Here is a 13,180-nt window from a genome sequence, read left to right as displayed (position 1 = left end):
ACTTCACTTAATATAATTTTTTCCAAGTCTTTTCATTTCCTAACAAATGGGCAATGTCATTCTTTCTGATGGAGGCATAGAATTCCATTGTGTATATATACCACATTTTCTTGATCCATTCATCTACTGAGGGGCATCTGGGTTGGTTCCATATCTTAGCTATGGTAAATAAGGCTGCAATAAACATAGTTGTGCTGGTAGCTTTAGTGTGGTCTTGTTTGTGATCATTTGGGTAAATGCCCAAAAGTGGGATTGCTGGGTCATAGGGGAGCTCTATGGCTACACATATTTTTAAAGCATTATTTTTAAAATACGTTTTTAAATAAAACTTTTTGTTCTTAGCAATTTTAGCTAAAACATTTTTTTAATAAAACATTATTTTTTCAAAAATTTGAAGGTGAAATTTTATAACCATTGTAGTGTGCAATAAATTTGTATATAGTCAAGTGTCAAGTACTTGAAACAATATAAGATGATATTACATCTTTAAATCCTGAATAATAAATATAATTGCCTCATATTTAAGATATTTTGTCAATAAATTACTGAATGAAAAGACAATGTTGATTGGAAGTACATTTTTCAATTTATTCTAAATACCAGAGACCCTTGTACAGAAGGAAATGGTTTTCCTTGGGCACTAGCAATGTTTGTGGGGGGCAATTTTTAGTACAATGTTGGCATTGCTGTAATGGGAACATGGCTGGCTAAATGCTTTATCACAATCTGCACTTACATAGTTTTCACTGTTGATAACTAAAATTTTGTTCCTTTCATATTACTTTTGCTGCTGCAGAGAATTACATCCTATCATAACTCAACACTGAGAGCAAAACTGACAGAGCCGTAAACAAAATGGCAATTTAAGGAATCAAAAGGAAGTACCTTGACAGGTTAAATACTTCCACCAAAGATGCTCACTTAAAAAAATAATAGTGTGAAGGAAATGAAAGAAATATTCAGCAAAATATTTAAAGATCTTCAGTACTCTTAAAACCACATTTGAAGGGGAAACAATGTTTTCAACAAGATTTTTTTTTTTGTCAGTCATGGGTCTTGAACTCTAGGCCTGGGTGCTATCCCTCATCTCTTCAGCTCAAGGCAAGCACTCTACCACTTGAACGCCACTTCTGTTTTCTGGTGGTTTGTTGGAGGTAAGAGTATCATGGACTTTCCTGCCTGGGCTGGCTTTGAACTGAGATCCTCAGATCTCAGCCTCCTGAGTAGCTAGGATTACAGGTGTGAGCCATCAGCACCTGGCAACAAGAAAATTTTATTCTCTTATCTCATACTATTTAATATCCAGATTTATGTAGAGATTTGAGAGTACCACATCTACCTGAATGCATACAGATACAGATATATTGATATATTATCTACATAATATAGGCCCATCAATTTATATTTATATATATATATATATATATAGGAATTTATATATTTTTATATTTTCAGATTAGACTTACAAATGTGGTGTGATAACTTAAGAAGACTTTCAAGAGAATGCTTGTCTCTAAAGGGAGAGACTACTGATGAAACTTTTTGCTGCTGGGCAATGGAATGAGCTGGAATTACCACACGAGGAAACCTGCCAGCTGTGGCAGATTGGAAATAGTGTTCTGGCAAAAAGATATGTTCACAGATGTTTTCATCTGCTGTTTGTAAGCAGCTGTGCCAGTAGCTGATTAAAGACTAGGATTCTGGTTTACATAAGTGGGATTGGAAACAATATCTTGTCCAGTGCTTAAATACAGCTGTGTTGTTACTGAGAAATTCACATTTGGAAGTAGGGATTTCAGGGAACCAACAAGATATGGTCCTAGGCTATGGCTTTGGGCAACAGTTACTTGGTGAGTGCCTGACCCATGTAGTTTCTATCATGTGGGTGAACTGGATACACCTGCATTGGAAATCCAGTGAATGCGGATGGGTAATATGCTGGAGGATGGGGTTTTGCATGCACTGAACACACTGCTGCAATTCACCTACTTATTATATAGTGCCAGAGCTTCCAAGACATTTACATTCACCTCAGACAGTTCTGCATTCTTCCTACCAATCTCTTCAGGTTTCTCATCTATCATTAAACCAATCTTTTGGCAGATATCTTCTGAGTCCAAGAGGCCTTGGAAGTTTGGCTTTGAATCTATGGATCCACTTGCTTACTCCAGGGTTCTTCTGCAGGGTTCTCTATCTTATCCTCAGATTTATGCTCAGACTCTGATTTCTTAGTTTCCTCTACACCATCACCCATGGTATTCAGTTTGTCCACTGCCCCACCTCAGACTCTGTGTTTAAATTAGCTGTTATACACATGTGATGGGAAGAGTCCTGTTCCTGTGTGAGTCGCTCCACAAACTGGAATCACCATCACTGATAATAATTTCACTACATTTAAAGACACTCGCAATCTATGCAGCCTTATTATTTAGTTGAGTTTCTACAGTTGGATGTAAAAGTTTTGTGTCTGTGTATTGCTGTTTTGCTCTTGGAAGAATAATTCGATAGTTTTAGCAATGTATTCCTATTTTTTGTTTTTGCTACATGATATACAACTCTTCAAAATGGCTGAGAAAGTCTGAGAGCCTGCTGGAAGAAAGAATAATTCCTTCCGCTCTCATAGACTGAATAGCTGCAAATATTGGACTAAACTGAGGGTCTTTCTGAAATTCTTCCGACCATTCCACCATTAAAGACCTTGGTTTTTCACATACTTTACGATGAATCTTATTTATTTATTTTTTTTATCACAGCACATACTTCTATTGGAAAATCACAGGACTATAAATGCTTAATGAAATATCTTTTCATAGTTTTCCCCAAGAAGAGTTAATGCCTAAACAGCAATGTGAGGAAACCTTATGATTTACTCTTTCCATTATTGCTTGTGGGCAATCTTTTGCTCCACTAAGAATGCTCCCAACTTGGTCACAAATGTCCATACTAAGACTCCAGTCTTTTGTGATGTTATGTTCGTTTGTGACTTTTTCCATAGCTTGCTCAAACGGGCTGGCATTGAGCCAGAGGCCAGCACCCAAGCTCTCCTACCTGTGGTCTGGCTAAGGCTCCACAGCTGCAGCTCCACAGCTGCACTATTGCTCTTAGCTGTCTAACTCTGTGCCTGACAGATTGGCTTCCAGTTTATGCTCTGCCTGCACCCTACCCTCAACTCCCCTGCTGGGGAGAGGTCCCACCTACCTTGAGCATCTTCCCAATGTACCTGTAACTGCATTCTTCCAGGAGGAGGCCACAGCCCCCCACCCAGCTACTTTCAGAGGTCAGGCAACCGCCAAGGCCACCTTTCCATAGCTAGGACCATGGAGCCGCAACAGAGGATGTTCAAGGTGAAAGTTGTCGCTCCTGCCAAAATTCCCTCCTTAAGTTAGATAGGACAAATAAAGGTGGAGGGATCAGGTAGAGAGAAGGGGAGAATGAATCAGTACTCTAACATAGCAGTTTCATAAAACAAACCATTATATTCACCCTATAGATGGTAAAATGGAGGCTAAGTTGTGAGTTTCTTAAAGTTGTGCCACGTTTAAATGGAAGACTCATGATTTGCATCATGTCTGCAGGTGGCTATTGGCATGCCAGTTTTGCCCAGAGACTTGTGTTCTGGGAGCCTTGGGATTGATATTCAACCCTCACAGCCTCAAAAATGACCCAGCAGTGTTCTATTAGCTGGCAAGAGAAGAATCTCCCTTTTGATTAATTTACTTTAAGAAGAAACCAGTGGACTTTGGAAAGAACCAGAAATTTGATCAAAGATATGGGGAACCTAGGTAATCAATTTTGGCTGTGGTTGTGTGGTGTGGCAAGTTTCCATGCTAGGTGTAGGATATAAATCCAGTCTGACATGTCTTTGGCTAAGTCAGTAATGTGGTGTTTTATCTGGAATGGGAAAGATGAAAAGTAGAATAGTGAGTGCTGGAGCCATAATTCTCTAGGTGTGGTCTCCAGGCCAGCAGCAACAGCATCATCCATCCACTTTACTACAAGTGAAAAATTCTTAAGCATGCTCTAAACCCACACTATCATAAGATGCATCTGAGAAAACATTGAGAAGGCTTTTCACAATGATTAGGTGGACACCAGTGAGCTGAGTGTGGGAGTTGTTAAGGAAACATTTTCATTGGCTAGAACAACAATGTATGATCAGAAAGGAAATAGGAAGATGAGGACAGCATGACAATCAAGAGGACTAAAAATGGGTATGGAGCGAGTCAGTTAACATGACTAGCTTTACTATGACTTCACAGAACTCTTTTACTGGCTATCTATTATATATGAATCATACAGTTTCTTATTAGATTGGGATCATTGCAAAAGACTTACACAGATAAACTGTTTCCAATAGATTCATTTCAGAAGATAGCAAAGAAAAATCTCACTACTTCTCAGACTTAACCAGGAAGATTTTTGCACACACACAAAAGCCTCCCCCCCAAAAAACCCTGCTCATCTCAATTCTTTTCCTCTAGTTCATAAGGTGATGCATGTTTAGCTTGCAGAACAAGGTAAACATGTATGCCTCAAGTAAAGACAAGCATTTTGTAGATAATAAAGCTGGAAGTAAATATCTAGCAACACAAATGCTAAAAACCTGGGATCTGAGAGACTGTGGAGCAAGCCCATTGGACAGCAGGCAGGGGACCTTTGGTGCAAATTGGGTCCATCCCAATGTGGAACTCTGTAGAACAAGAATAGGATCGGATCTGCTGAGTTGAGAGAATCCAGTAGAAGAATTTCCACACTGAAAGACAGTCGAGAATATTATTTCATTCATCCTGGCCCCCAGCCCAAGAGATATGTACTGATTTGAAAATTGCAAACTTAGGTGAGAAGCTAGGTGTTTAATACACTTCTTTGCCATATTTGGGTCATATTCTAAGTCAGCAATGACCGACAGAAATATGGTGAGAGCTACCTATGCAATTTTACCTTCTCTAGTAGCCACATTAAAAAGATTCATTAAAGTAAAATTAATTCAAATAATATATTTTAACTCAATCCATAAAAATATTATTTAAGCAGTCAATCAACATAAAATTATTAATGGCATGATTTGCATTCTTTTGCACTGTTTTCCCGATTTTATTTTACACTTACATCATATCTCCACCCAGATGTTAAGTGCACTAAGGAAAACTCGATCAATTTGGAGGTTTAATAAAACAATTGACAAAGTAGAGTCACTTACCTCAACTTACACATTTTCCACAAACAAATGTCAGTTTAAAAATTTAAAGTTAGCCAGACGCCAGTAGCTTACGTCTCTAATCCCGTCTACTCAGTATGCTGAAATCTGAGGATAATAGTTCAAAGCCAGCCCAGGCAGGAAGGTCTATGAGACTCTTATCTCCAATTAACCACCCCAAAACCAGAAGTGGCACTGTGGCTCAAAATGGTAGAGCACTAGCCTTGAGCTGAAGAGCTGAGGGACATCTCCCAGGCTCAGAATTCAAGCCTCATGACAAACTAAAAAAAAAAAAAAATACAGTTAAATAAATAATTCAAATTTTCAGTTGTACTGGACACATTTTAGTTGCTCAATAATCACATTGAGTTAGTGGCTCCCATACTGCTCAACATAGATGTGGATAAAAACTTCTGGCTTACCCCCAAAGAAGACTCTTTGAAGCTCAGCTCTCAACTCCATGCTTACTTTGGCTTAATGACTTTGCCACTTTTCATTCAGAGAGCAGTCTAGGACTTAACTAGTTCAGAAAGTATCATTTCTTTTCTTTGCCACCCTACATTAATGAAGACCTCCAAGAAAGAGTAGTTCTGAGAGATGACTCAAGTCCGTGGGAGCCTTTCAGCCTCTGGGTCTTATTCTGGCACTTCAAAGATATATTTTAAAATATTTCCTCCAGCTTTTACAATTGCCCTCATGTTATAAAGCCTCATGTTATAAAGAAGCAAAAGTCCTTTTAATTTGTTTGTTTGTTTCTTCCTTCCTTCCTTCCTTCCTTTTTTTGTGTACAAATTGATGCCTCTCTTCTTCCCTACTTCCACGTTGGAAGCCTATGGATCGTTCTTTTTATTCTAGCGGTTTGAAATATCCCATTGATTACACTGGGGTGGATGGACTTCTTACTATTTTAAAATGTGTGCATGTTTTGTGTAAGTATTTAGATGGCCAAGGTATTTCCTTTGGTTTCTTAAATTGCAGTTGTGTTTGCAATCATGTCAGTTTCACTCTTAGTGTTATGTTGAGTCATAATTAAAGCATCTGCCTAGAGGATTATTTTTATAAATTTGACATGGAAAAATAATTTATAGTACAATAGCACAGATGAAGACCCCAAATATTTATATTCTTAAGTACATAAGAAGTCTTCATAAAACACATCATTGGCATTAAAGAGAAGAAAGAAAAATGTTGTGTACTATTTATAGCAAAATATTAAAACTTGCATTAATGTAAGTAGAAACCTTAATCTTTCTCATAAAGAAGTATGAGCTAAATGGTTAGTCACTTAGTCCATTAGAGGAATTCTTTCATTTATTTATTTTTATTTATTTATTTTTGTCGGTCATGGGGCTTGAACTCTGGGCCTACGTGCTGTCCCTGAGCTTTTCAGCTCAAGGAGAGTGCTCTATCACTTGAGCCACAGTGCTACTTCCAGTTTTCTGGTGGTTACTTGAAGATAAGAGGTTCATGGACTTTCCTGCCCAAGCTGGCTTTGAACCATGATCCTCAAATCTCAGCTTCCTTAGTTGCTAGGATTACAGGCAGGAGCCACTGGCTCCCTGCCATTACAAGAATTCTTTAGCTGATGGTATCTAGAGTTAAGAATGATTAGGAAAGTGGTCTTCTCACTCTGAATTGATAGAAAAGTCAAATGGGAAAATCTGTCTATGATAGTTTGTTAAATTTCAGCAAATAAGCGTACAAAGGTCTACCAAAGCCTGTCTCTTAATAATGAAAAACTCAAAACAAGTCCAGATAGGGTGCTGATTAAGGAAATTATATGAAGTTATAAAAGGATATAATCATTTATGCCATGGTGTGTGTGTGGGGAAGCTCAGTGGTAGAGTGCTTGCCTGTGATGCACAAGGTTCTAGGCTCAATAACACACACACACACACACACACACACACACACACACACACAGAGAGAGACTGATATAACCATTACAAAACAATGAAAGAGATGCATTTATTAATATAGGTTTTTCCCTAAAGCTATAATAAAAAGAATAGACCAGGAGCTTTCTGAAGTATACAGAGGTGAGAAGAAAAATGGTAATAAGCAGAGAAAAGAGAACGGGAAGCTCATGTTTGCTGGCAGGCTGGTGCATGCTCCCTCCAGTCACAACTTGTTAATGACTCTTGCTACAATATTACCAAAACCACCCATTACTAATTGGCCTTTTCTATTCTCCCAGGTCCAAGTTTCTTTCAGACTAAGGACCAAAAAGAAAGTAAATCTTTTTCTGAGTATCCATTCCCTCTGGTCTTATTAATAGTGATACAGAAGACAATTCACAAATTCCCAGTCTTCCTTCAGCCCTTAGGCCTCATTATCTTGAACTCTCATCTGAGAGCTAATTAGAGGGTTCTGTTTGTGAAGCTTCTAAGGACTTCAGTCCCTGATCCCAGTCCTGGTGCTCCCTCCGTGAGATTCATTGAGTGGATGGATGCCTCCTGAGGCCCTGTGGAGCTGAGGAAGTTAGGAAAATTTATCAATTCATTTTTTTCTTATATGACATGTCAAAAGATACTGAAGAGTTTGAGAATGCAGAAGATGAATCATGATCCTGGGACGTGTGTGGGAGACACATCCGTGTCTTCAGGCCTTAGCTCTTCATTTCTTCATTCAGGAAGTGAAGTCAGGTGTGGCACAGAGGCCATAGCAACTGGGAAATAGGACTAGGGTAGATATTAGAGAAACAGGCAGAGAGACAGAGAGATGTAAAACTCTAGAAATATGGTAACTCTATGTGAGGTGACACCATACCTCATCAGCTCAATAATTCTGAGTTCAAATTCCCTGAATAATCAACTCAGTAATTCTGAGTTTATTCCTCCGAATAATCATTTAAAGTACATGTTAGAATTCCCCACTTCATAGATGAGAAACCCAGGGCCCACAGAGGCCATCGATCAATGTCATCTGGTTAACAAACAGCAGTAACCAGCCCTCCCAGCTCTTCTTTAATGTGGCCTTCATCTAGCCTAGTGCATCTGGAAGATGGTGGATTCAGCTGGGCACTAGTGACTCATTCCTATAATACTGATCATTCAGAATCTGAAGAGATCTGGAGGTCTGAAGCAAGGAAGGAACCAGTCTCACCAGAAAAGTCCTTGAGAGTCTGTCTCCAAAATAATTGGCTAAGTTTAGGGCTGGTAGTATGACTCAAATGATAGAGTATCAGCCAGGTAAGCAAGCAGAATGAATGGGACACCTTGAATTCAAATCCCAGTACTGCGAAAAAAAAATGCATACCTGGACAACTATACATAACTACCAAATAAAGTTCTGAGCCCTGTTCACACTCTGAAGTCTTTAGTTCACCAGATTCTACAAATCAGTGAAAAACAAAGTTACGTATTTTTCGGGCTGCTATTTCAAGACTCCTTTCCAAGCTCACTGCTTTCTGCTTCAGTATTACTGCCTCTCAGGCCTTCACATCTTTATCTGTCACCCATCTGCCATCACTTCTCCTGTGGACCTCTGTCCAATTGCTGATGTCTAAGAACCAGAAGACTTTATCCACTGAGATCTACCATGTGTGAATTGTTCCTAGGTTTATATACCTGTTCCTAACTTTATTTCCTGTCCATTTAATTGTCGATAGCCCCTCCATTTCCCTCCACTCTTTAACATCCTGTGTGGTTGTGACACAAAAATATGTACAACAGATATTGCTAATTTAGCAAGTGGTAGCCTGGGTGAAAACATCCCAAAGGACAACATCCACCTAGAAGGGGATGTAGGAGAAATAGGACTAGAGAGGCCAGTGGTCAATGGAAAACTTGCAGGGTTAAACTCCACTTATTCTGGTAGTATTTGAAGTTGCCCATTGAATTCTGTGGTTAAAAAATGGAAAAGTGCTGACAGTCAAAGCGTATATGTGGGGGGTTGTAGAGTGTTTTCTTCTCCAGTTTTCTAAGTGTCTGCTGTCAACTTCAACCTTGAGAAAGCTACTATGTGGACTCATCATCCCAAACAAGGCCACCATGTACGCGTGCTGGGTATTTAGAAACCTGGAAAAGATATGATGTCTATTTTGAGATCTCAATGCAGCTCTTCCCTTCTTTAATGCCCTCTTCAGGTCTTTCTGCTATTTCCTTTCCAGTAAGGGGCCTATTCCTACCACTCCCCAGAAGCCACAGCTCTTTGTTTTCTCTGGACTCACCTGAGGATAAGGGGTTTTCTACTTTCTTAAAGGGGGAACTCCTTTGGCGTCATAGAGGAAAGTCTAGTTAGAAGTTCATATTTCTTACTTCTCTCTGCTCCAAGTTGTTCTTGTGTCTAGAGGTCCCAGGGATTCTAATGACCATGTTGCTCTATACTTGACCTTTAAGAATTTGTTAACAACCCAGCCATATTTATAGCATATTTGGTCAAAGATGAACTCATTCCTTTTCCTTTCAGGGCCTTATTGTCTGTTCACCTTGTTGCCTGTATCAAAACTTAAATTAGATCAAGAAAAGTTAGGATTTTGTAGGTTGTCTGTTTTTTTCTGTTAATAGTAGAGGAATGACATTTCCTCTGGCTTTCTGCATCCCAAGTGGAACTCATTTGCAGGTGGGGGTGGAGGGAGAAACGGAGCTGTCTTGAAACTCAAGTAAGACACTAGACATGAAAGAGTGAATTGGGAAGTACCACGTGTGGGTTATGAATTATTGTTACTATATTTAGTTGTATGTATATATGCTTCATCTGCTTCCATACACAGTACTTTTTTATTTTTGTATTGTGAAAATACTATACAGAGGGGTTACAATTACATGAGCAAGATAATGAGTACATTTCTTTCTTTCTTTTTTTTTTTTGGTTGGTTGTGGGATTTGAACTCTGGGCTTGGGCGCTGTCTCTGCGCTCTTCAGCTCAAGGCGAGTGTTCTACCACTTGAGCCACAGCATCACTTCCATGAGTACATTTCTTATCAAGCATTGTAGCCTCCTCCTTTGTTTCTCCTTCCCATCCCATCCTCCCCCCACCCCTCCACCCAAACCTCCTCCCCCCCACCAAAGTTGTAAAGATCGTTTTCGACATAATGACTTGTACATCTCATTGTTGCAATGGGTCCACCTGTATCCCTATTAAAATGATTTGTTTTTCCCTTCCCTTCCACAAATTATACCAATATCAAATACAGTGAAAGCAGGGGTTATACCGTGGGGGAGGGACATACAAAGCAACAAAGAAATAATCTTATAAATGTGTTAGAAACAATCGCATGAAAGAAAAAAACATTTGAATACATATCTTCGAGTTCATTTCCCTAACATCAACTTATCTGTCCTTTTCTGCTTGACTCAGACATATACTAGTTATTGCAAATAAAGGAAACCATGGGACTTATGTTTCTTTGGGCCTGGCTTATTTCACTTAATATAATTTTTTCCAAGTCTTTCCATTTCCTAACAAATGGGCAATGTCATTCTTTCTGATCCCTCCACAGTACTTTTGCAGTTTTCATATTAGCCTTGAAGGAAGAAGCTTCTATCTCTTAATAATAGTTCTTTAATTTTTTGCCAGTCCTGGGGCTTGAACTCAGAGCCTGGATGCTGACCCTGAGTCTCTCTGTGCTCAAGGCTAGAACTCTATCACTTGAGCTACAGCACCACTTCCAGCTTTTTCTGAGTAGTTTATTGGAGATAAGTAAGAGTCTCACAGACTTCCTTGCCTGGTCTGGTTTCAAATCATGATTCTCAGATCTTAGCTTCCTGAGTAGCTAGGATTATATGCATGATCCACCAGAGCCTGGCTTCTTAATAATAATAATTCTAAGAGATATCATACTAATGACATAATAATAATAATAATTAGCAATGATTCTGTAATAATCACTAACAAAGGAGTGGCATTGATCAATATGTATTGAACTCATAATGTGATATATGGATTGTAATCTCTTCATACAACTACTTAAAGGGAAAAGTGCAATTAAAATAATAATCAGTAATGTTGGCACAGCAGTTTGTCAGGAAAGATTGAATTTTTGACAGTAGAGACTGAGGTTTAGTCTCTAAAATCTTTTTTTCTCTGAATCTCTTTAAAAAATTAATATCTATTAGTTGTTCAAGAGAGCTTCATTTTGACATCTATTTGCTTACAGTGTACCCTGATCAGATTTACCCTACATTGCTCTCCCTCCACTTGTTAAAACAATTTCAACAGGTCTCAGTTTTCTATTAGCATACAGGTACACAGGTGTATAAGGTACTTCTACTGATCACTGTCACCCTGTCCATTTACCCTCTCCCTCCATTTAATACTGCCACTTCCTCCCCTCTCCTCACCCAATATGGGAGCTGTTTTACTTTCATGTCATTTTTCCATGTATGTTGGTTGTCCAAAGAAGTTCTACCAAATTCCACACATGTACCTAGTACATTAATCAGGTTTACTCCACTTGATAACTCTGTTTCCCCACCCCCATTTTGTTCAGCAGAGTACAGGAAATTTTGTAGAATATTCACTAAGTATTTGTGGGGTGAATAAGTAAATGAAAAGAATAGATATAAACATGATAGGCAGTCAGTCAGACAGACAGACAGACACATAGATAGATAGATAGATAGATAGACAGAAAGATAGAAAGATAGATCGATAGGCAGAAAGATAGAAAGATAGATCGATAGGCAGAAAGATAGATAGATAGAACACATACACAGAGAGCAAGATTTAAAACTATGAATATTATAAGTTTACCCTGATTTTTAGTGCTTGAAATTTCTCCAGACTTATAAATGAGCATGTAAATCCTATCATTACAATTAATATATTTTATTAAAATTTTCTGTACATTGTCAGCTCCTCTAGGGTAGGTATAGACATTGTTAATAATCCAAGGAATTATTTAAATCATTAGTTAACAAAGGAAAAATAATTAGTTAACAAAGGAAATGACCAGGAGGTGACAATTACTTAGAACCCACTACTTAATTATTATATTGTACATATTCCCTTTTATAAATCCTTCAGTGAATACTTCCTTTTAATAATAAACCTGTCACTAGATAGATTATCAACTATCCCTGCTCTTACTGTTTCATTTTCCACATCTTTTGGGCCCACGCCATCAAGAAACTCCTTATTCTGATGCATCTTAATCTGCTTTTCTTTTGTTGGTGTTTACCCACCAGCATATAAGCACATAGTTCTCTCACTTTGAAGCAAAAACGCAACACCCCTTAATATTCTGCTTCTCCATTGGCTATCCTTTTACATTGGCCATATCTGTTTCTCATTCATAGCTGAACTTCTCCAGAGAGCTGTTTTCACCTGTGATCCTCCTTTCCTGACTTCCTTCTTGCTGGGTCTGCCCACTGCATCCACTTCTCCTCCCAGCACTGCTAGGTTCCCTCTAGGAATCATACACTGCCTTGGGTGAATTCTTTCTGGTCAATGTGGCAAATGCCCACTTAATTTTTGTTAGCATATATTGGTTTTTAAAGGGGGATTTCATTTTGATATATCCATACATATATACAGTATACCCCAAACTCCCTCCTTCCATCTCTTCCCAATCAATCCTCCTTCCCCTTTGCTTAAAACCATTTAAGCAGATTTCACTGTTCTATTGTCATAGTGTAAACAAAGTACTTCCACCATATTCCTTTTCATTTAGCCTTTCTTCTATCCCTTCATTAAGAAAAAAGACAATATTTTAGATATATATTATATTTATATAAAAATAGTTGCTAACACTGCTTTAAATCTATCTAAGGTAAGTACTATCTTAGGTAGATAGATTTAATTTTACTACTGACGAACTTCAAATAGGATGATGAGTTGTACATTCAGACTAATCGATTGGCAAAGATACAGTAATTAGTCATTGGAAGTATCATTTGCTCAACTTTTCTCAGGTCCTGGTCTAGTCAAATGTTTATGAAGGCCTTGGAGAAGTTTATATCCTTTGACCCAGGAACCCTTCTAATGGCTTTCTGTCTTCAGCAATTAAAGAATATGTATATATATATATATATATATATA

General features: G+C 38.3%; 2 pseudogenes; both read right to left on the bottom strand.

Moving 5' to 3' along the window:
* Positions 1-2,371, bottom strand: part of LOC105985697 — a 12,236-nt pseudogene extending 9,865 nt beyond the window's left edge.
* A 40-nt stretch (positions 2,372-2,411) lies between these two features.
* LOC105985696 lies at positions 2,412-12,289 on the bottom strand (annotated as a pseudogene).
* Between the last annotated feature and the right edge of the window lie 891 nt (positions 12,290-13,180).

This window comes from Dipodomys ordii, unplaced genomic scaffold (genome assembly GCF_000151885.1).
Source record: "Dipodomys ordii isolate 6190 unplaced genomic scaffold, Dord_2.0 Scaffold31, whole genome shotgun sequence".
Classification (NCBI taxonomy): Eukaryota; Metazoa; Chordata; class Mammalia; order Rodentia; family Heteromyidae; genus Dipodomys; species Dipodomys ordii.
This window is presented reverse-complemented; position numbering and strand designations above follow the sequence as displayed.